Raw genomic sequence first — 23813 nt, 5'->3', positions numbered from 1 at the left:
TTAGCCCAACAGGCAGGGCTCACAGGGAAACCCCGTGCGAGGAGGACAATGCACCAGCCTCTTTGTATGCTTTATATGCTGTGTGCCCCCGAAAAGGGGAGGAGGAGCCATGATTGGCTGCCACGTGATCCCATTACAGATGGAAGACTATGACAGCCGGGCCCTTGCCGTTACAGCTATCTGACCAAGCCAAAGAAGCCAGATTGGCCAAAGAAAAATGGCTAAAACTGATCTGCGCACAAGCCTAGTAGGTGCCATCCATGTTCCCAAGTCATCTGACCCCAGGAAACCTGGGATGGCAGTGTAAACAGTTGTAGGCAAATCTCTCCCTGAACAGACCCAAGCATTTACAATGGCTTGAAGTCAGTATCATGTAACTTTGGGTATTGTGGGTCAATGCCACATTAAAATGGCCCTGCCCCACATTACCTCAAATCTGCTCTGTTTGGCCATGATGGTGCTGATTTGGAGGCCTCTTCTCTGTAAGTGATCAGTATAGATGAGCTGTAAGGCCCCTGCTACATAGCTGAATAAAATCCCACATTATCTGCTTTGAACTGGGGCATATAGCTGTGTGGCCTCTGATAACCCAGTTCAAAGCAGATATTGTGCATTATTCTGCCTTGATATTCTGGGTTATATGGCTGTGTGGAAGGACTCCATGTCACAAAAGTGTTCAAAGATTCCTTTACATGCTAGTCTAGAAAAATTAGTTGAGCAACAAAAACTCCCCTATAAAATTCAGATTATCTGCTTTGAACTGGATTATTTGGCAGTGTAGACTCATATAATCCAGTTCAAAGACCGTAATATGGATTATCTGATTTGATAACTTGGATTATATGGCAGTGTAGATCCATCTTAAAAGCAAGTATTATAATCTCGTTTCCTTATAAATAGCTATACAAAAGAAAAATATTGATTAGTACACTTCTATAAAAAAAATAGTTCAGCAAATTAAGGCCCCTTCTACACTGCCATTTAAAATCCAGGTTAACTGCTTTGAACTGAATTATATGGCAGTGTAGAGTCATATAATCTAATTCAAAGCAGATAATGTGGATTATCTGCTTTGATACTCTGTATTATATGGCAGTGAAGAAGGGGCCTTAGATGCAATCTAAGCACATGTATTGCAGAAGGTCAGACAAAAAGAAGAAACACCATAGAACTTGCTTAGAGCAAACGTGCTTATGGTTGTGCATCACACATAAATGTTAGTTTCATTACTGTGCATGTGTGTGTGAATTAATTCTGTAGAAATGTGTATTTTCTTTCCATTTTGAAATAAACCACTTTTGGAGTGTATGTTTTAACTTCCTCAGGAATTTCTCTTTCAGGAAAGATGGACTTTAAAAATGAAGGTGAACAATTGTTTAGCTTTGGCTCTAATAAACATTAATTTCCTGTCTTTTGAACCATCCTTTATGTGACTGTTAAAGGAGATATTTATCTTTATGTGCATCCTCTTGATAGGCTTAGTCGTTCATTTGCTTCAAAGCCTCCCGTTTGCATGTGGACTTCAGCCCATGAGATCAGAAGTGCTGCAAATAAACAGTGCTCTGCAATTTTGGTACTCAGTGAGGAGGTCTAATAGCAGAAGATCTAGGGCCAATTGCCAAAGCAGTCATATCCCTGAAAGTTACAGTGGCAGCAGTGTTTTCAAAAATCTGAGGCATGATTTAGACAAAATAAAGCAACAGCAAGTCAAACAAACTGGATACTTGACAGCCAACCACAACAACTGAAGGGAAATAATTTTGCACTTTAAAAGTTGCTAAGCAGTCACAAAGGAGAAAAAAATATAGTAGCTAATAGGAGCCTTGGCATATAAAATTGTTCAGTTTTGATATTGCAGCCTTAGTTCTCCACAGTATGCTTGAAGAAACAAAAAAAAAATCAGCTGTTTTTGCTATACAGCCCAGGTTGGCTAAAATTAATAGGTTAGCCTAACTGCTTACCATCTGGGGCCTGGGCTGGTTTCCAGGGTATCCAGCCCCATTGTATTTGACTATCTGTTTTGGAGATCATTGCTGAGTTGCAACTGAACGTGTTTACACGCAGTTGCAATAGGTCATCCTGTGCCAATAAGTTCAGCCTTAAGCCTTGTCAATTGTTACTTCTTCCCACATTTATTGGTGGGCCTTCTCTCTATCAGTTCCAACGCAGTGTCTTTGGATGTAACTTGGGCACCTGCTTGTCCGATTTTATTGGATTATTTTTGGTGCTGTCTGATGACATGGATAGGGTCCTTGGAGGGGCGAGAGCCACCACATGTATCCAAGACACCTCATTGACTCAAGGCATACTACAAAAATGCCTCAAGGAGGCTATAGTAAAACAAATTATTTTTTTAAAAAATCTTTAGACCCCTCTGTGATGAACAATTACTGACCAGTTTCAAACCTTGCTCAAAAGGGAGACTTTGGTCACCTTGGTGGATGATCTACACAGAGAACTAGGCAGGGAGAGTGTGTCCTTGTTGGTTCTCCTGGACTTGTCACACAGGGTCCTTTCACACAGCCATATAACCCAGAAAATCAAGGCAGAAAATCCCACAATATCTGCTTTGAACTGGGTAATCTGAATCCACTCTGACATATATTCCAGTTCAAAGCGGAAAATGTGGGATTTTATTCCGCTGTGTGGAAGGGGCCTCAGATGACAGTTACAAAGATGCATCATGATCCCCCATGACCTTCTGGCAAGGAAACTAGTCCAATGTGGGCTAGGCAAAACTACGGTGAGGTGGATCAGTAATTGGTTAAATGGACGAACCCAGAGGGTGCTCACCAATGCTTCCTCTTCATCCTGGAAAGAAGTGACGAGCGGAGTGCCGCAGGGTTCCATCCTGGACCCGGTCCTGTTCAACATCTTTATTAATGACTTAGATGAAGGGTTAGAAGGCAGGATCATCAAGTTTGCAGGCGACACCAAATTGGGAGGGATAGCCAATACTCCAGAAAACAGAAGCAGAATTCAAAACGATCTTAACAGATTAGAGAGATGGGCCAAAACTAACAAAATGAAGTTCAACAGTGACAAATGCAAGATACTCCACTTTGGCAGGAAAAACGAAATGCAAAGATACGAAATGGAGGAGGCCTGGCTCGAGAGCAGTACGTGTGAAAAAGATCTTGGAGTCCTCGTGGACAACAAATTAAACATGAGCCAACAATGTGATGTGGCGGGAAAAAAGCCAATGGGATTTTGGCCTGCACCAATAGGAGCATAGTGTCTAGATCTAGGGAAGTAATGCTACCCCTCTATTTCGCTTTGGTTAGACCACACCTGGAATATTGTGTCCAATTCTGGGCACCACAATTCAAGAGAGATATTGACAAGCTGGAATGTGTCCAGAGGAGGGCAACTAAAATGATCAAGGGTCTGGAGAACAAGCCCCATGAGGAGCGGCTTAAGGAACTGGGAATGTTTAGCCTGAAGAAGAGAAGGATGAGAGGAGATATGATAGCCATGTATAAATATGTGAGAGGAAGCCACAGGGAGGAGGGAGCAAGCTTGTTTACTGCTTCCGTGGAGATTAGGACAAGGAACAATGGCTTCAAACTACAAGAAAGGAGATTCCATCTGAACATGAGGAAGAACTTCCTGACTGTGAGAGCTGTTCAGCAGTGGAACTCTCTGCCCCGGAGTGTGGTGGAGGCTCCTTCTTTGGAAGCTTTTAAACAGAGTTTGGATGGCCATCTGTCAGGGGTGATTTGAATGCAATATTCCTGCTTCTTGGCAGGGGGTTGGACTGGATGGCCCATGAGGTCTCCTCCAACTCTTTGATTCTATGATTCTATCACAGAAGTACTGGAAGAGACAGCTCCAGCACCTGAACTTCCAAAGCTAGTCTGCTACCTGTAGGTGAAGTAGAAAATACTGTCTCCTCACCAGTACTGAAGAAAAATTATTTTGCAAGTCCAGTCTTCAGATGAGTGAGAACACAATCCTGTGGCTTGTCTCAGACAGCAGACCACCTAAGAGCAACCCTGGACAAGGCTACTTCTTCTGATCTCTTGCCTCACTGCTTTTTTACAGTACCAATACTTCTGCACAACCCTAAATGACAGGCAAAAAGAACCACTTGTGATTTAGAACGTCATATGATTTATGCCTTTATAAGACACCCATATTTCCCCATGGTTGAAAGTGCACAGTAGGAGCATGGTATAAACCAGGCATTGGATCAAAACTAAGCTTGCGCCAGACGGGTAGCTAGTGAAGCTGTTTCAAAACGGGGGTTATATGTTCCCTGTACACAGCTGCAGTCAAGAGCTTGGCACATTAGACCTGCTGAAGTTTCTCTGATCAGTTTCCAAAGGTAGCCCCACATAAAGTGTATTATAGTAATTGAGTCATGACGTAATCCAGGCATGTGCTACTGTGGCCAGATCTGATGTCTCAAGGAACTGGCACAGCCGGCAAATGCATTTCTAGCCATTGCTGAACCCTGTGCACCCAGGCTCAAATAATAGGGGCCTCTTCACACTTGAGCATTTATCCACTTTAATCCACTTTAAATGCTGTGACTGCCCCCTTCAGAATTCTAGAGTTTGTAGAGTTTGTAATTCTAGAGTTTGTAGAATTCTAGAGTTTGTAGTTCAGAATTCTAGAGTTTGAACAATTTAAAAGGGGGCTTTTAAATTGTTCATCCAGAGAAAGCCTGGGCATCCCTAAACTGCAAGCCCCAGAATTCTGCAGGAGGCAGTCACGGCACTGAAAGTGGACTAAAGTGGATAAATGCTCGAGTGTGATGATTTTCCCATGAGGATGCTCAAGCTGCCTTTCTTTGCCATTTCCACATTGGTTCTTTTAAACTGAAACCATCCACCATTCTTCAGTTGGTGCTCTAATATAGTAGGCCCTCCATGTTTGCAGGTCTAGCTTTTGTGGATTTTACTATTCACAGATTTGATTAATTTGTTGGAATATGCTAGAAGTGAACCATGCTGGAGGAACTACAGAGTCCTAGAAAGAGTACTTCTCTGGGAATTTGTAGGTCCTCCAGTATGATTCTATGGTCAGGTTTTGACAGCCATGATGGACCTTGTTTTTCACTTGGTAAATCTTTTCTTATTTGTGATTTTCTCACTTTCACAGGGCTCATGTTCCTCTAAGGCCCCTTCTAGTAAAGGTAAAGATTTCCCCTGACATTAAGTTTAGTTATGTCTGACTCTGGGGGTGGTGCTCATCTCAATTTCTAAGTTGAAGAGCCAGCGTTGTCTGTAGATGCCTCCAAGGTCATGTGGCTGGCATGACTTCGTGGAGCACCATTACCTTCCTGCAGAAATGGTACCTATTGATCTACTCACATTTGTATGTTTTCAGACTGCTAGGTTTGCCGAAGCTGGGGCTAATAGTGTGGGTTCACCCCACTCTCCAAATTTGAACCACTGACCTTTTGGCCAGAAAGTTCAGCAGCTCAGTAGTTTAACCCACTGTGCCACTGGGGGCTTGAAGGCCCATTCTACACAGTCAGATAATCCAGATTATCAAAGCAGACAAATCCACATTTTCTGATTTCAATTGGATTATCAAAGGGCTCTTCTACACTACCATATAATCCAGAATATTATATGTTGAAGATATTCTGCTTTGACATGAATTATCTGAGTCTACACTGCCATAAAATCTAGTTCAAAGCAGATAATCTGAATTTTATACAGTTTTGTAGAAAGGGCCATAGAATCACATATAGCAACATCAACATAATGACTGTGAGCAGTTCTGAATGTTAAAATGGAAGCCTGTTCCTCACTATGGGAGATAGTTTTGCCTTCAAGGCAATCCTGGGCATCATTTCTAGGAATGGAAATGTTGTCAATTCTTATTTTCTAAACATTGTCAAGTATTGTTTCCTTCTTTCCAAAATTACTTATTACAAAGGGATTTAAGTGATATTATATTTCTACCCAACTTTCTGGTGCCTATGCTTTTCTGCTGGAGATGTAACGTTATGCATACCTTTTACTGCTGCATTCCTTACCATTTTATAGCTTGATGCTCTATATTATCTTTAGCTATAGAGCTATACATCTTGCCAACCATGTTTGCATTTTGATCCTATTGAGGTTTCTTTGTGTGTGTGTGTGTGTGTGTGCGTGCGTGCCTGCATGCGTGCCTGCACATGCATGTGTATCTATCTACCATCAAGTTGCCTATTGAGTACAGCAACCTAATGAATTTCATTGGTTTTTCTGAGGCAAGGATTCCTCGCCTGTGCTTTTAGCAATCTCTTCTTCAAAATTAATTGCACTCTCCCATCCAATTACTATAACCAAGGCTGCCCTTGCTTATCTTCCAAGATCAGATGGGATCTGGTGAGTTAAGAGAATGTAGACATGTTTTACACTTTCACTGCCTCCAGTGACCACAAAAGCAATTTGTTGCATAAATGGATGCAATTTTCATATGAAACATGACTGCCAAATTGGTACCCTCCAGATTTCTGAGATAACAACTCCCATAACTCCTGCCCACAGGCCATGCTAATTCCACTCCAAAGCAACTGGAGGACACTAGCTTGATTATCTGATTTGTAATGAATCTGTAGGACTAATATCACAGTAGGTTTGATTCACATTCAGCCCCTTCCATGGTCCCAAATGGTTAGCTGGAGTAGCATTTTCAGAAATTTAGCACCTTCCATTTTGCCCTGATTTTTCAGTACAAGCAGTTTCCTTGGCTGACATTAAGGAAAAGCAGTTTCCTTGGCTGACATTAAGTGCAAAACTGGGTTACTTAAATACCAGCCAAATCCTACACACTGTATAGAAACAAGGTGTTCAGTACTTAATAGTAGAAGACCTCAATAGAAAAAAAACCCTAATGTTTGCAAATGGAGCAGCTTTTTTGAGATTGCACTTAGAAGAAACAAGAACTTTAAAAGGTGTACTCAGCCAGCCTATCAGCTGCACTTGTATTTTAATTTAATATTAAACCTGATGACTCACTCAAAGGTATTTACTAAGTAAAGCACAGGGGGTGGATGGAGGATGGTAGTGCCATGGTACGTGGCCTGTTAAATAATGCCCTATTGAAAGAGGGAGAGATTAAAGGATTCCTGAATGCATTTCAAAGGCGAGACTACAATCTCAAACAGCCATCAGGGGATATGGGAAGTTGCCTCCCAAGATACCTGTTGCACAGAATGTAATTAACTTCTAATTAAGTGGAGAAATTGAATGCTGATGGAATATGTTTATAGATTGTCTAACAGAAGAGTGTGGGCCGAGGCTCTGAAATATTGCTTATTAAAATATGTGCACCTATGTATATATGCTTGAGATAATTAAATTACCCTGGCCCTCTCATGCCACCATGAAGCATATGAACTCAGGTTGGCAAACGTGCTGGGAATATTATGGATAGCTGTGCCTCCTGCCCATCAGATATTGTTTCTTAATCATTTTATTAAAATAAATATCCCATCCTATATCTGACCGTATGCAGTACCTATGAAGGTCAGACTGTAACCCTGTGGAGAGGTAGCTATAATCACTGTTGATTTATGGAATATTCATTTATTTAGGGCATTTGTATCCCGTCCTATCTCAACCTCCGCAGAGGGACTCGGGGCAGCTTACTTACTTTAAGTAAGAATTCCCTTACTGGTAAACATCCAGGGTTCTGCAAGGGAAAATTGTGATAGGCTGCCCTGCCACCATTTGGACTGAAACCAATTTGAAAAGTCCTAGGTCAGGGCTTGGGAACACATGGACATTCAGATTTTTATATACTGCACTGCCCATCAGACTTAGCATAGCCAAAACCAAAGTCACAACAACATCTGTTATAGAACTCCAATATGCTAATGATAATGTAATCTGTGCTCATTCAGAAGAAGACCTACAAGCCACCCTCAACACTTTTACAGAAGCATATGAGAAGCTCGGCCTCTTATTGAACATCGAGAAAACCAAAATGCTCTTCCAGCAGACACCAGCCAATCCCCCTGAAATGCCAGAAATCCAGTTTAATAGTATAATGTTCAAAAATGTTGACCATTTCCACTATCTCTCCACAAAAATCAACATTGACACTGAAATACAACTGCCTGAGCTCTGCAAGTGCAGCATTTTTCCGAATGGAGCAGCGAGTGTTTGAGGATCAAGATATCCGTAGGGTGACCAATGTGCTTGTTTATAAAGCCATTGTTCTCCCAACCCTGTTATATGCCTGTGAAATGTGGACTGTACAGACATCACGCTCAACTCCTGGAATGATTCCATCAGTGTTGTCTCCAGAAAACCCTGCAAATCTCTTGGGAAGACAGGCAGACAAATGTGAGCGTGCTGGAAGAAGCAAAGACCACTAGCTTTGAAGCAATGCTTCTACACCATCAACTCCGCTGGACTGCCCACATTGTCCGAATGTCCAATCACTGTCTCCCAAAGCAGATACTATACTCCCAACTTAAGAACAGAAAACAGAATGTTGGTGGACAGTAAAAGAGATTTAAAGATGGGCTCAAAGCTAATCTTAAAAACTGTGGCAAAACTGTCCCAAGAACTGGGAAACTCTGGCCCTTGAGCACTCTAGCTGGTGGTCAGCTATGACCAACAGTGCTGCAGAATTTGAAGAGGCACACATGGAGGGCAAAAGGGAGAAATGTGACAAGAGGAAGGCATGTCAAACCAATCCTGACCAGAACCGCCTTCCACCTGGAAACCGATGTCCTCACTGTGACAACATGTGGGTCAAGAACAGGGCTCTACAGTCACCTACGAATCCACTGCCAAGACCCTACAGTTGGAAGCCCATCATACTCGGATGACAAGGGATCGCTTAAGTAAGTAAGGATAGCCAATGGTAAGGAATAATGAGGCTGTTTTAGTATGACAATATCTGGAATACCACTCACCTGCCCTAGACTGCCTAACTCTCTGGCTGTGGTTTCCCTCCAACCCAATTCTAGAAGAAATGTTATATGGAAAGGATGTTTAATTTTATTTGTCCAAAGCCAGAGGATATAGAGTTTAACAGAATACTGTAAAACATTCTTAAAACATAGGTGTCACATATGTAAGGTGTTAGATGGGGAAAATTTTAGCAAAGAATATGCTTTTCAGAACCTATGACATAATCTGCTCTTGTAGGAAAATACATTTTATTTGGTGAAGTTCAGTATTGAATAAGTGGAGGAAAGCGAAGATAAAGCAGCAGGCGCAGGCTTTCAGATATGGAGAAATCCTTATGGACTTTTCTATCTGGGGAGAAAAAAATCATGGCTTTAAGTGCTTTCTTTCGGTGATCAAGCAGCATAATTTCCTGCTCCATAAAGTATTTTGTGCTAGTTTGGATGTAAAGAGCTGTATTTATTCTCATTTAAGACTTTGGGGGGGGGGGGGGGGCAGAGCAACACCAAATGCAAATAAATATTATGTTACATGTAACACAGTTTAGTTGAATCTGAGAATCATATTTTTATAGAACTGATGAGCTGGAAGGGAGCCCAGGGGTCACTAAGTTGAACACCCTACCAAAGCAGGAAACAATTAACTAAAGTGTCCCTGAGAGGTGACCATCCAATCTTTGCTCAAAAATCTTGCAAGGTAGCCTGTTTCTTTTGTTTAGCAGCTTTTCCCAATGTTTGGCTGAAATCTCTCATAATACTTAACTTAAACCTGGGATGAGGTAAATAGTTCATGACATCCACATGATGCATGGAACCAATTCGCCTTACATACCCAAAGAGGCCACTTCACACGGCTTGGCCCCACATTAGTCAGGAGATAACCTGATTCCTTGAAGCTCCAGATCTCATTCATACTTTGGGGACAAGCAAACAGTTGTGCCAGCTCCAGTTTGAAACTGGCTGCCACTATTATAAATGGCTATCCTACTTTCCCCAGCTTCAGACAGTGGCATGTACCATCACTGTCTAGTTATCGTTTGTTACAAGTGCTGACACTGACCAAACTACCAGAGTGATTGGAGAGGGATGAGGGAAAAGGAACTGCCATAGCTCGGTGTTACGGTATCATGAGAGTTATAGTTTTACAGTCTTTAGCCTTCTCAGCCAAATAGTGCAAGTGCCTCAGCAAACCACAGCTCCCATAATTTCATTGTGTCAAACTGCATTAATTCTATAGTGCCAATGCACCCTTAGCTGAAAAGTCTAAAAGGGGGTCCAAGCCATATGAATGATCTGGAAAAGGTAGAAAATTGTAACAATTGTGGGATAACCTTTAAAAGGGTTACACCAATATCAATTTTATATAGGAAAGAATTATGGAATGTATCTCACTCTCTTCTCCTACTTTCAGTGTTATTGCAAGAGTTAAACACTCCACTCTCAGCTATCTCTGTGCATGTTAAAGTAACTGCCCCTCAGTAAATATGGATCAATAATACAGTTGGATGAAGATACTTATTCTAATCTGTTACCATGTGTTCCTCATTCTGCATTAAAAATAACAGATATCACTTACGAGCTATTCACTCAACATATATACTCATGTGTTTGTTCATGACAATCATATTTTGCTGCTAAGGTTTTTGATTTATGAAGCATAAATCTATCAATACTCCAGATATATGCTGTAGACCAAAACATAATGTATGCCATAATTATGAAAGCTACAAAACGTAATGTTGGTGGACAGGAAAAGAGATTTAAAGATGGGCTTACAGCCGACTTTAAAAACTATGGCATAGACACAGAGAATTGGGAAGCCCTGGCCTTTGAGTGCTCTAAATGGAGGTCAGCTGTGACCAGCAGTGCTGCATAATTCAAAGAGGCACGAATGGAGGGCGAAAGGGAGAAATGTGCCAAGAGGAAGGTGCGTCAAGCCAATCCTGACCAGAACCGCCTTCCACCTGGAAACCAATGTCCTCACTGCGGAAGAACATGTGGATCAAGAATAGGGCTCCACAGCCACCTACGGACCCACCACCAAGACACTACACATCATCCTCAGGCTATGAAGGATCACTTAAGTAAGTAAAGTACAGTAAGTAAGAAAGCTATAACTAGTAATACTTTCCATTAGTGCAGTGGCTGATTACTATGGTCAGAGAAAAAACACTCCAATCTCAGTAAGGCTTCCTTACTTTATTAACATTGTACATATGATCATACACCCCAACAACACTGGAAATGTTAACCAGTGGTGTATGTTTTTATTTTTATTTTTAGACCTGAATGTTGAAATGTCTCTTTTCCAAATGCAGATGATAAAGCATTGCCTTTGGCTACATCACGTACCAAATTCCACATCTCTAGGTAGTCTGAGGAGCATCTGACTCCTTTCAAGTTGTCTGCATTTGATATACCAAATGCCTGGACTTAGCTAAAATTATTTTACCTTGGACTACACATGTGAAAACGTTCAGCTTTTAAAACTGTGCAGGATTATTTTAACAACCGGAATGTCATTTTGTGGCAGTAATGTACAGATGTCCAATTTTTCCAGCTCTGGATTGTAATCTGTGCCAAATTTCAGTTTGTCAGATTTAAATATTCTAACTCATGTGATGACACTACTCTGATCCTTCGGATACTCTGAGTGAATTACTGAGTGAATAAATTCTTGGGTCAGGCCCAAGAATTCTCTCTTCTTTTTCAGATTTATTTCTGATTCCTTCCCAGCTCTGGGGTATTTCACACCTACCTCCCACATTTCTCAGCGTCTCCACACTTTGATTCATTCTCTGTGATATCCTGAACTTGCTCTGTTGACTATGGCTTGCTCATTCATTGCTTGTTGGCTCAGCTGGGCATTAGAAAAATGAGTCTTTGTTATGCCTTTTGACCATCTGAAATCATAATATTGAAGCAGCAGACGCCTGACTTCCTCTGCTACTATCCTTCTTCTACACGATTCCTTCCTCCTTCTGCTCTGCCTGAATAAAGGAAATAGTTATATGGGGAAACGAAAAAAAAATGCCATGGCTCCAAAGAACATGCCTGCACACAGTTGTCTTCACAGTGCTGTTTTTCTTCCAACTGAAACAGAGAACTTCAACAATGTAAAATTTAAGTTGCCAAGAATGTTGCTTTTATGTTTTCTCAATTGCTCCATGGAGGGAAATAGCATGTTTATGTTGTGCAAATTATGAGCTCAGGTTCTGGTTAGTAAAGCCAGGCATTGAGGCTGGAAGTGTTTCATTAGGTCACACTTGCTCTTAGATCTCTCACTAAATTCATTCATTTGGTTTAAACATAGAGGTTAACATTTTAAATGTACCAACGGGGGCCCTTCCAGACAGGCCCTATATCCCAGGATCTGATCCCAGGTTTTCTGCTTTAAACTGGATTATACGAGTCCACACTGCCAGATATTCTGGGATAAACAGAAAATCTGGAATCAGATCCTGAGATATAGAGCCTGTCTGGAAGGGCCTTGAGAGCAGTGCTGGGAAAGTTACTTTTAAGAGTACTGTAATTCATTTTCTTTTGTGCCATACTGTGTTAATACAATAATTTGTTACATTACTTGTTGTGGTTTTTTGTTATGTTTCCACTATTTTATCTTTCTTTTAAAAGAAAAAGCCCCCTTTGATAGGAAAGAGAACGGAATAAAATGAAAAGAAATCCATAAAAATTGCCTTATAAATGCCTTCCCAAAAAAAGAAGAATTAGAAAGAAAGGAAAATGCCTTTATAAAAATGCCCTCAAAAAGTAATAATTAAAAGGAAATGGATGATTTCCCTTTTTGTAGCACTAAAATAAGTTCATTCTGTCTCATTAGCTACTGTTGAAGTGTATCTCTGGACCCATCTACATGGTTTATATAATGCACTTTGAAAATGTGTTATATGATCAGTGTAAATTCATATAATGCAATTCAATGCAGTTAAACATTATATGAATCTACAACAGGCATGGACAAACTTTGGCTCTCTGGGTGTTTAGGACTTCAACTCCCACAATTCCTGTCCTCAGGTCCCTTCCTTTTCCTTAAGTAGATGAAGGGGAAAAGGAAAGGGCCTGAGGCCAGGGATTGTGGGAGCTGAAGTCCAAAACACCCGGAGAGTTGAAGTTTGTCCATACTTGGTCTACACTGACCATGTAACGCAGTTTCAAGCTTCACTATATGAACATTTTAAACTGCATTATATGACAGTGTATATGGAACCAAAGTCATTCATTCATGTTTCACATATACCTTATATGCACAGCCTAAGAGTAATTTAGTAAATATTACTTTAATAATTTTGTGCATGAAGAAAGTTTGGGTACATTAAATTCCAGAAATCAAGGCTACCGTCACCTCATCCCCTCAATTGGATACTTCTGTATTTTAGAATATTTTAAATTTCATAATTCTGGAGAAGAGATGCTCAATCTGTATTTGATTTAAATATTTCATTATTATTTATTTCAAACATTTATATCCCGTCCTTCTCAACCCCACAAGGGGGGACTCAGAGTGGCTTACAACTGGCAGCTATTAGATGCCAACAACAACAAACAGTCACACCCAGCTCTTTTGGTGAGAGATTTCACGGGGGCAAACAGATGCAACATATAAACAATTCCCGATTAAAATCAACAAATAATTTAAACAACACAAAACCATATGAAACAATGTTGTTATTTTTTCTCTTGCTCTATCTACAGGCTATCTACCTGATTTATAATGTATTGCTTCTGTACTTTGAGAGGGACAGTATCCAGCAGGGAATGAAATGCAAAAGTGTTTATTTCAACCCCAAATTACTTTGTTTAGCAAGCAGAAAAAAAACTATGGCTTTTTCTTTGCACTCTATTTTTTTAATAAACAAATGTCTTAAGTTAGTTCTGCATTTTCCATATTAAAAATATTTTTAGGAATGATTAGGATCTATACTCAGGGTTTTAAAAAATGCTCTTTGCTTCTTATAGTGTGTGCACAACATTTGGGATTGACACACCCTGTTCAGGCTAACAGATATATTTAGCTAGTACTTTTTTCTAGTTTTTGAAGACAAGTCATACTGTTAAAATATGCAGTGTTCTACTGAAGGGAAAGGAAAGATGAATGTTCAGGAAGTTGCTGACTTACTGGCTCAGCATTTCTGGGCACAAAAATATAAATCACATAATATTGAATGCAGAAGGCTAGATATGCAAATACAGTTAACCTGGGGGGGGGGGGGGACTACACATCTCAACATCATCAAATCAGGTGGGTGGAAAAGCCATCGAGAATTCCAGAAGCAACCAAGTTTCTGTGGCATTTTAAGATCACTGCTTGGTTTTGATCCTGAGTGCTAAAGGTTTGTGAATGGCTGCTTTTGACATTTCTTCTTATACTGCTTTCATTGAGTAAGAAGCAAGGCTATGAAGTTTAATGGGACTCCTGGAGCTTAGCTGAATCTTGTCCGTGTAATACACTCCATCATTTAAGTAGCAAGTAGGACAGGTTTTCAGTTGTCAGACAGTGCTGAGCGTCAGCTCTAAACACAGGTGAATTCTGACACTACCATATTTACTCAAGTCTAATGTGCACGTTTTGGCTGAATTATACAGCAAAATGGAGGTGCACATTAGATTCAATGGTGCATTAGAATCATGCACGTAAACCTGCCTATGTCTCTCCTTTAGGCTGAAGCTGCACCTCTCTATTTAACTGAAGCTGGAAAACTCACCAGCCTTGCACGGTTCTCACTCATTCAGAAGGCCTTTAAAACCAAGAGGGAGGTTTTGAAGGCCCCATGATGAAAACCACCTGGGAAGAAGAACCTATATCAGGTTACCCTTTGTCTGACAGCTGTCCCAAAGGCTCATTACATTTAATAACAAATCCTTTTTTGTAATTCATGTCTTCAAAATTGAGGTGCACATTATAGTTGGTGTGCATTATACTCAAGTAAATATGTTATATTTCTACTCTGGAAAAACAGTCCATTAAAGAAGTATCTTATATGAAGTATATGAAATCAAATTACACAAAATCATAGTTGAACGCAACTAGTTGGTCTTTTTTCCCATCCTAAGTAAAGTTTCGCCATGAGAGATTGAAGTACTGCATGTTGACAGTAGTTTCCCATGGTACATCATGAGATGCTTAATAAAGTTCTCTCCATAATTAAGATTCAAACTCACCTGAACTAATTTCTAGGCTAATGCAATTCCAACTGCTCAGATTGCAGCAGTTTTGTGTCAGCCTCTTTGTGATGCAAGACTATGTTTATATATCGTAGGTTATTTATGCATACTGGGAAATATGTATAAAAAGAATTCGTCTTCCAACAGCACTACTATATTGAGATTCTTGTTGCTGTTGTTTAATTGATGCCTATGTTGCCTAATGCACAGCAATAACTTGTTGTGGGGGGTCTTCAGGAATTTCATGGGATAGTCTTAGGCAATGAATACTCACAGGTGGTTTTGCCAGTTCCTCCTTCTGAATTATAGCCTAAAGCAACTGGTACTCGTTGGTGGTACTATTCAGGTTTAATATTACTTAGCTTCCAAGATCAGGGAGGATCTAGTGCCCCTGGAATGCTGAGGAGCCCTTGTAACATGTTACTGTGACATATTTTACATGACTATGATCTTGCCTTTCTTTCATTGTTGTCAGATGTTCTATGGAAAAGCAAAATATACACGTAATAAGTAAATGTAGAACCGGGGCAAAATCGATGTCTTGATGATAACACAATAGAATGTGGGTGAGTGATCTGTGGAGTTGTGAGGAAGGCACTGTCTGCAAGCGAACTTCCTCCCCCTCATCATTTGGAATACATTAGTTTCCTCACAGAGGTCACTGAACTCCAGCTCTCAATGGTCAGTGAAGGATGTTGAAGTCCAACACCTGGGAAATCAGAGGCTACCCTTCCTGCAATATAAGATGCTGCCTTTCAAAGCCCTCAACGTTTCTCAGTTCAAGTTTTGTGAAATTGATTATCATGGATTTTATTAATATGATCTCTCTAGTAGTCTCTACATCCTCTAATGCAACTCTACGGTGAATTTCCACCAGAAGTTTATCATAGAATTATGCTGGAGGGTCTAGAAACACTGTACTTTTTGATTACCATGCAAAATAGTTAGGTCTATGCGACCAAATTTGGGTTGCATTTATTCACCACATTATTGAGAATATGAATTAACTGAAATCTTTGTCTTTACCTCATATATTGAAATATCAAAGTATGATTTGAAATCAAAGTCTACCTCCACCAAAAGTTAAAATCGGACATGTGTGTAGGAATGAGAGACACATCGCATGGCAAAAGTAATCCTTCATATTTTCAGCAAACTAGGATATGGATTATTTTGTTTTAGTCAAAGATAGATCAGATATAACTGACTCATTCATATCCTAATCCTTCTAGCAGTTAATTAGTGCTACAAGCCCAATGAGACTATCTATTTGAAGGTCTGATTCTTTGAAGTCCCTTCATAATTTATTTTCCTTTCTGACTGTATAATACATAAAGATGTGTGTGCAATATATCTTGTAGACGTCTATGGTGGATTCCTTCCAGTTGTGTGTACATTCCTTTGTCAGATTATGATTTATTTCTATAAGCACTTTCCCATTTAAAGTTGTCAGAAGTTTCCTGTACTTATGCACTAAAATGTTTAACCTCTCAGAGGCAAAATTGTAAAGCTGGAGGACTGAGCTCATTTTTACACAAAGTTGCCCCACAAAAATAAATTGTCATTTCTTCAGCACTGGATACAGGATCTACTGGATAGTCTTAGGAAGACCACACAATACAGTACTGGCTTTTGAAAGGCAAGGAAGGAATTCCAACTACTTACCAATGTTTTGTGAGTGACTTTGCATTTCAGGTGGTATAAAGATCAAAGGACCCATGTGCCCATGAGGAGAGAAAGAACAGCAACAGATTTATTCTGTTACAGCTTTGATTTTTCCCCCCATGGTTACAAGATGCTGTCAAAGCAAGGAAACAGGATTAAAGGTTAATTCAGCCGTCTGCATCAGCTTAAGCAATTGCCTTTTGTGTCATCAATCCAGATCTTCTAAAGATATCCTTTTATATAAGAAACAGGAGACATTTCATTTCTGTTGTAGATTAGTCAAACCTGATGATGTGCAGCCTTGTCATATTTACTTAAAACTGCAACCCACTGAGTTCAATTGGATGCATTCCCACATACCTGTGTGGAGTGTTCAAAATAATGTTATTTAGATGAAAGATTCAATATGAACTACTGCTTTTATTTCATCTATACCCAACTGTTCAATATTATTATTTCCAGGATAGCTACGAGCCAATCAAATAATCAATAAATGAATAATGCTGAAATCTTCGGAATTACCAGTGTAACAGTAAAATAGCAAAAATAACATCGCTGCCTTAAGGTGAGAGCAGACATTCCACTTTAAGAGCCTGGGAGGCAGAATATTGTAATTATTTTACTGTTCCGAAGAAAATCAAGGATTTTGCTACCTTTAACCGCACCTTAGCTCCCTCTCCCCGACTTCACTAATGCTTGTCAACTTGTCCTGTTTTAAGGCTGGTGCTACCTACCTAACAGGCTGTTAGCCATGTTGGAAGGTTAGAAAGTGGGGGAGGAAGGAGTTTTGGCATAGGTTGTGAAACAGAAGGCATAAGATGAGTGAAGGTGAGGTACAATAGCGGAGGAAAGGGAAGGGAAGGTGGGATAAGGAAGCAGTGTCATGGGAAGGGAGAAGGAAGAGAGGTCATCCAGTCGCAGGGAGTGAGGCAATTCATTGCTCTGGCTCAGGCATGGGCAAACTTTGGTGTTTTGGACATCAACTCCAAGAAATCCCTGCCAACTTGCCAGCTGTAAGGAATTGTGGAAGTTGAAGTCCAAAACACCCAGAGGACCAAAGTTTGCCCATGCCTGTTCTGGCTCCTCGGAGCAGCGATTTCATTTTGCTTAATGGATAGGTCAGTTGAGAAAAAAGGTCCCACCCAAATAAAAATTGGGTTGTAGCAATGCTCAGGCTCATGTCCATATCTGCAAAATGTGAACAATTATACTGACTAGACTTTTGTTGCCATATATATTTACTACATAACACAGGAAAAATGTTTTGTGTGATCAAAGCCACTTTTAAAATGTTAAGTGTTATTATTAGTAATTTTATATAATAATGTAAATAACTAAACTAAATAATGCCTCTCCGGAGTGCCTTTCATGGAGAAAGAAACTGGCTTCTGTCTTAATTTCTTAAAAATGATTCTTCAAGTATATTAGCAAGTTCAATACACTGTCATGTTATTCATTCATAACAAGCCCTATGAGGAGCGGCTTAAGGAGCTGGGTATATTTAGCCTGAAGAAGAGAAGGCTGAGAGGAGATATGATAGCCATATGTGAGAGGAAGCCACAGGGAGGAGGGAGCAAGCTTGTTTTCTGCTTCCTTGGAGACTAGGACGCGGAACAATGGCTTCAAACTACAAGAGAGGAGATGCCATCTGAACATTAGGAAGAACTTCCTGACTGTGAGAGCCGTTCAGCAGTGGAACTCTCTGCCCCGGAGTGTGGTGGAGGCTCCTTCTTTGGAAGCTTTTAAGCAGAGGCTGGATAGCCATCTGTCAGGGGTGATTTGAATACAATATTCCTGCTTCTTGGCAGGGGGTTGGACTGGATGGCCCATGAGGTCTCTTCCAACTCTTTGATTCTATGATTCTATCTGGCCCTGTACACCTTGAATTTGTTTAGGTTAACAAAGCATTTCCTTAGTTGATAATGTTACCACCTTATGTAGACAAGACTATATGATGCCGAAAAATATTTTTAATTATGGCACAAAGTTAAATGGGGGAAAACCTAATATAGTATATAAATCCATTTTAATTCCAAACTGTAAACAACAAAATGTGAAAAAGTCAAGGTGATACGTGTATGAACAATTCATATGTATATTGGAACTGGTGTTGTACAGAGATCAATGGGGCAATGCACACATATAAATGTAAAAGTTCTGAAAATATCAATCCAAACATATGAAAAAGAATTGAGTAAAAAAGCAAGTCCATACTTTGCCTTATATTTTGGCTCCTATAAGGACTAGACTTGCTCTGAAAAAAAAAAGAAAAGTAAAAAAAGGAAAGCTTGAAAGCCAATAATAAAGACTGATATAAAAGAAGGTACATCTATAATTTATCTTCAACTTGGCTAACAAAGAAATATAGCAACCTTATCTGTAACATCATATTTTGCAATTCTGAATGCTGCAATTGCTACTATTTATTAATACTAATAATTAATACTAATAGAATAATACCCTGATGCAATTAAGATCAGGACTTTTTGATAACAAGTACAAGGGTAAACAAAGTGTGGTTCTGTTGGCAAGACCAAGGATACTGGGTCACATAAAACCTGCCAAGACCTGTTTCACCTTTTGCTTTCTCACTTCTCCCCCCTGAATTTTTAACAAATTGTGTGCGATACTGGATTGACAATAAACTAGAGTCTAGTCCTTCAGAATGTAAGGGGCTTCTGAATGTTTATTTCACTCTCTTTGGTAATTACTGTGAGACCTCTTAAACATGACACAGTTTAGGGTCTCAGCATGTCTTTAACCCCCAATATGTGACAAGGGCAATGCAAACCTTCATTTCCAGTAACAAGTATACAGTTAGTGTAACAAAACATAACAATAAGTTTGCTGTCTCTTAAAGGATTATAATTGCTCTATACAGGTCAATGAAGTTCAAGATTATTACTTCTATTATTTTCAGAGAGAATGTTAACAACTATGTTTCTTCTGTTATCAGCTGTGACCTTAAGAATGGAAGAACAAGAACTTAAAGTATTTGTTTGCTTGTGATATAACTGATTGTAATCAGTAACTGTGACATAAACATCAAGGACAAACTCTGAAACAATTCCAAATCTAAAGACCGATAAGACATTTTGATACATTTATTGAGTACACTTAATAATGAACTTATTGTATTGTTTTTCTTGTACTGTTTTGCTCAAACTATTACCATCTCTGTCCTTTCAGTTATGCTACCAATATCTATTTTTAAAAATGGGAACTAGTTTGGAAAATTAGACACTCTGATTTCAGAATTTAAGAATTCTTTTTTAAAGTACAAGATGGCAAAAGCTGAACTAGCAGCCATTAAATTTAATATTAAACCTTTTAAAACAAACAGATATAGTTTGAGCAGCATACAGATGGTTTGAATGAAAGGGGGGAACAAATAAAGGTCTAAATTCAATGTTAGAACTGACATGGGTTCTGGCCCAACTTACCTGTCCGAACGTATCTCCCCCTATGAAGAAGCTAGAGCACTAAGACCTGCCAGGGAGGCCCTGCTCTTGATCCCACCCCCCTCACAAGTGTGACTGATGGGGGGAAACAGGCCCTCCTCGGTTGTGGCCCCTCAGCTATGGAATTCCCTCCCCAGTGACATCAGATTGGCCCCCTCCCTCCAGGTGTTCAGGAAAAAGCTAAAGACCTGGCTCTGGAACTAGGAATTTGGGGAGTAGTGCAATATGGCATATGCAATGTGGAACTCGACTTAAATGCAGCTCCATGAATAGTGACTATGGGACTAGGCATTATATTTTAATCTGTATTAATTGTATTTATATGTTTTATTGGTTTTATTCCTCAATGTGTTGTATTTGTCTATTTGTATGTACAATGCAGCATTGAATTTTGCCTTATCTTAAGCCACTCGGGATGAGAAAAGTGGGATAGAAATATAGTAAATAAATGAATAGGAGTTGGTTAGCATCATAACTATCTTGCCCAATTGATTGTGAAGTGTTTCCTCAAAAAACAATTTTGATGTTTCTACTTTTGATAGGACGAATGCTTTATACAACCTATGGGTTGTCCCATTAAGCTTGAAGAAATTTTGGGGCCTATCTTATAAATACTTTCCCTATTGTGATATAGGAATTTCCCCTACTTCTAAATACATCTGAGTGCCTTATGAGGTGAACAATTTGCAGTTCAGTGATGCCTCAAATGTAGACCCTGCTGCCACCTTATCGGTTCTGTTTCCTGTTGTCTTCTCCTTGCTGCAGCTAGCGTTCACTTTTCCTCTTCTCTGTAGTGAAGAAAGCTGATAGGAAGAAAACCAACTCTTTTGAAACATGGGGCTGGACTCAGTTCTGGACTGAGAGGGGACAGGAGAGTCATGCTTAAATGTCTGAAAGGATGTCACATTGAGGAGGGGGTAGGCTTGTGTTCTGCTGCTCTGGAGGGTTGGACACAATGGAGCAATTGATTCAAATTGCAGGAAAATAGATTCCACCCAAACATTAGAAAGAACGTCCTGACGGTAAGAGCTTGAATATGGGAGGATGGTGGAGTCTCCTTCTCTGGACGTTTGTAAACGGAGGCTGAATGACAGAATGGGATCAGACTGGATGGCCCTTGGGGGTCTCTTCCATCTCTGTGATTCTGTGACGGATAAAAAGACAAAGAGATACACCCTAGAGCAAATTAGACTGCCATACTTTGGTCATATCAAGAAAGGGCATGGTTTGCTAGAAAATACATTCATGTTAAGGTAGAAAGCAATGAGAAAAGAGGAGGACTGCATTACAGATGGATAGTTTGCTGCAGCCTCTCCTAGCTTGTCGGCTTTTCCTCACTGCTAACTCTTACCATCTTGAGTCTTGATGCACTGATGTCACTTGGCCACATGTCCCAGTTTTCATCTGTGAAACACTGAAGGGCCCACTACAAAGCCTCAAGCTGCAGCATAAAAGCAGCTTGGCTGCTATCCTAAGAACTGTAAGATTCAAAGCCAGCCACTGGAATCCTGCACTTTTTATCCATGTGCTTTGAACACCCAGCCCCCATGCTGCATCACAAAATGACTCTGAGCACTTCCCCAAACAGCTTCACACACAGGTTGTCATGCTGCATGTGAAAAAAGAGGGAGGCAACGTTTCAGTTTTAAAAGCTTCCTCATGCCCAAGAAATTGCTTTTAGGGCTTTTTGGAATCTGCCCAGTTAAAGTTATTGTCACACACAAATGAAGGAGAAACAACTGGGATCCTGAAATAGATTGACTTCTGTGCCTTTTCTGCTGAAAGTCACAGAATTTATGAGTAATGCGTAAGATTACAGCCACATCGTTATAGTTCCCAGCAGAGCAAGCTAAAAGTCATAAAAACAAATGTCAATGTTACTCTCTGATAGCCAGTGTGAGAAAATACATGTGTGCACACACAAATTATGACAGGGTGCAAATACACTCAACTGAATTCCTAACAAAAAGAAGAAGTGGAAAAGCAATTAGGCAGATAAAGTTACTAGGCACCGAGTGTAGTACCAACATTATGTGCATGCCAGTGAATAGTTGACGATAACTTTAATCCAAGTGCCTGAAAAAAAAAACTTGAACTAAATTTAAATGAAGTTTTAATAAATCAACATTTTGCTGTGACCCAATGGTATGTGTATGTGTGTACGCCTTCAGATTGGAAATGGAAATGACTGCAAAGACTGTTACTTAAATCAATGGGTAAGCACAGTTGGAAAATACATGTATACTTGCAGTTTAGGGAATCACACATATGTATAGCACATTTAAAAAATTCTAAATATACAGATTGCAAAGCATGTTTTTGCTATGAAGTAATAAGATATGATGCAAAACTGTAGATTTAAAGCACAATCCAGAGAATCCATTCTGCATGCAGGGAATTATAGTGCTTCCAGTCACTATATACTTGTGGCTTACAACAGATTTCTATGACATCTCCCATATAACGAGGATGGATGGATACTTTTATTGAGAGATGGAAGGCATCCATCATTACACCCTTATTTTTGCCATAGTTCTGCCACTTTCTGAAAGTTTCAAATCTTTTTGTACACCTTTCACCCCAGAAAGTTTTTTTTTGTCTGGTGTGAAAGAATTGGCTGTCTGTAAGGACATTGCCCAGAGGACAGTCAGATGTTTTGATGTTTTATCATCCTTGTGGGAGGCTTCTCTCATGTCCCCGCATGAAGAGCTGGAGCTAACAGAGGGAGCTTATCCACACTCTCCCCAGATTAGAACCTGCGACCTGTCGGTCTTCAGTCCTGCAGGCACAGGGGTTTTACCCACTGCACCACCAGGGACTCCGGTGGGTAATGGAGAGTGACTGCTATCAGTTAAAGTGTGGGATTTTAATTGTAGTTAGGACTAGCTCTGATGAAGCAGTTTCATTGAAATGGGTGGAGCCCCCAGTGGTGCAGTGGGTTAAACCCCTGTGCCGGCAGGACTGAAGACCAACAGGTCACAGGTTCGAATCCGGGGAGAGGCGGATGAGCTCCCTCTATCAGCTCCAGCTCCTCATGCGGGGACATGAGAGAAGCCTCCCACAAGGATGATAAAAACGTGAAATCATCCGGGCGTCCCCTGGGCAACGTCCTTGCAGACAGCCAATTCTCTCACAACAGGAGCGAGTTGCAGTTTCTCAAGTCGCTCCTGGCACTACAAAAAAAAAAAAAAATGAAATGGGTTTCCAAAGGACATCTTTGACTACACAACAATGTCCGTTTGTGGTAATATAAACGTTTGCCTCATAGCCAACATGTTTTGTTGTTGTGTGCCTTCAAATTTTATCCAATTTATGGTGACTAATTCACATGAGTTTCCTGGCAAGATCTGTTCAGAGGGGGCTTGCCTTTGCCTCAATTAGAGGATGAGAGAATGCGACTTGCCCAAAACCATCCAGGGTGTTTTCATGGACTATCGGAGATTTGAAACCTGGTTCTCTGGGTCCCAATCAATCAAACCAATACTGCCTCACTTGTTCCTCAAAGGCATTCCTGCATCTGAGATTCTGTCTACACTGCCATATAATCGAGATTGTCAAAGCAGATACTACAGATTCCAGATTATGAGTCTACACTGTCATATAATCCAGTTCAAAGCTGATAATCTGGATTTTATATAGCAGTG

Source organism: Anolis sagrei, chromosome 2 (assembly GCF_037176765.1).
Source record: "Anolis sagrei isolate rAnoSag1 chromosome 2, rAnoSag1.mat, whole genome shotgun sequence".
Lineage (NCBI taxonomy): Eukaryota > Metazoa > Chordata > Lepidosauria > Squamata > Dactyloidae > Anolis > Anolis sagrei.
Note: the sequence above shows the minus strand (reverse complement) of the source record.